Source organism: Mastomys coucha, unplaced genomic scaffold, assembly GCF_008632895.1.
Source record: "Mastomys coucha isolate ucsf_1 unplaced genomic scaffold, UCSF_Mcou_1 pScaffold23, whole genome shotgun sequence".
Lineage (NCBI taxonomy): Eukaryota > Metazoa > Chordata > Mammalia > Rodentia > Muridae > Mastomys > Mastomys coucha.
This window is the reverse complement of record NW_022196906.1, coordinates 20,589,262-20,590,578: the sequence shown is the minus strand read 5'-3', so window position 1 is coordinate 20,590,578 and position 1,317 is coordinate 20,589,262.

The window sequence follows — 1,317 nt, the reverse complement described above, 5'->3', positions numbered from 1 at the left end:
CAGGTAAAGGTGGGAGGTGAGCCCAACGGATTCTGGGAATATGGTGGCTGTTGCCCTGGCAACAGGTCAGTGGACCTGCCCATGTATCGCCACAGGCTCTGGATGACGTGATGCTAACAGTCAACCCCTCTCTCCCACTAAATTCAAGAAACCACACACATGTTGACTTTGCTTTTGTGGTGATGTTTCTTTTCCCAGAAGAGCACATAGATGGAATTATATTATCTACCGCCTTTTCAGATTGGCACACTCTACTGCACACTGTATACATAAGTTTTGTCTGTTTGGTTGTGTCTTGAGAGCTCTCTTTAGTACTAAATGATATGCCATTATGTAGATTTTTTTTTTAATCTACTTCCTTACCGAAGGGCACTTTGGTTGCTTCCAAGTGTTCCTCATTGTAAATAGAACTGTGGGCATGTGAGATGGTAAGGGTGCTTGCCAACAGGATAGAGGACCTGAGTTTGGGCTCCGGAACCCACATGATAAAAGGAGATAACTGATTTCTGCAAACTGTCTTATTACTTCAACATGGGTGATAGTGAAGCACATATTCTCTCTCTCTCTCTCTCTCTCTCTCTCTCTCTCTCTCTCTCTCAATAAATGTAATCAATTAAAAACTAAAAGTGCCACATACATCTGTGCCCATGATTTGGTGTGCACATGATTTTTCAAATCATTTGGGTAAGTGTAAAAGAGTGTGATTACTGGGTGACATAGACCGAATGTGATTAGCTTTTTTAAGACTGCCAAGCTGTCTTCCAAAGTGCCTGCACCACTTTGCATTCCCTGCAGGGGAGAAGTGGGAGTTCCTGTGGCTTCTCTTGCTCACCAGCAGCAGGGGTCTGCCTTTTAGGTTTTAGTGCTCTGATAGGCATGTAATGGTATCTGTCTGCTGTTGCTCTAGTTTGTAACTTTATACCACTAAGTGTGGCTGATCAATTTTTTCATTTGCCTACTTTACCCATGTGCATCTCCTTCCTGATGTGTCTGTTTAGATTTCATTGCTCATTTTGAAAATTGGGCTATCTGTGGTTTAGTTGCTCGGTTAAAAACATTCCTTTAATGTATAAGTACCCTATGAAGCAGATGTTTTGAAAATATTTTATTCCAGTTAGTGACATTATTTTCCTTTTGATTTTTAGAGGGCAGAGAGAGGCTCACTATTACATGGCCTCTGGAATAATGGAATTTTAAATGTGTACTTCTGTGTCTTTAGCAAAGGAAAGATGTTAATTTTAATGATGTTGAATGTAAGTTATTCTTTCCTGGATTATGCTTTGATGCTATAGCCACTTGAATTTTTCCTATGATGTC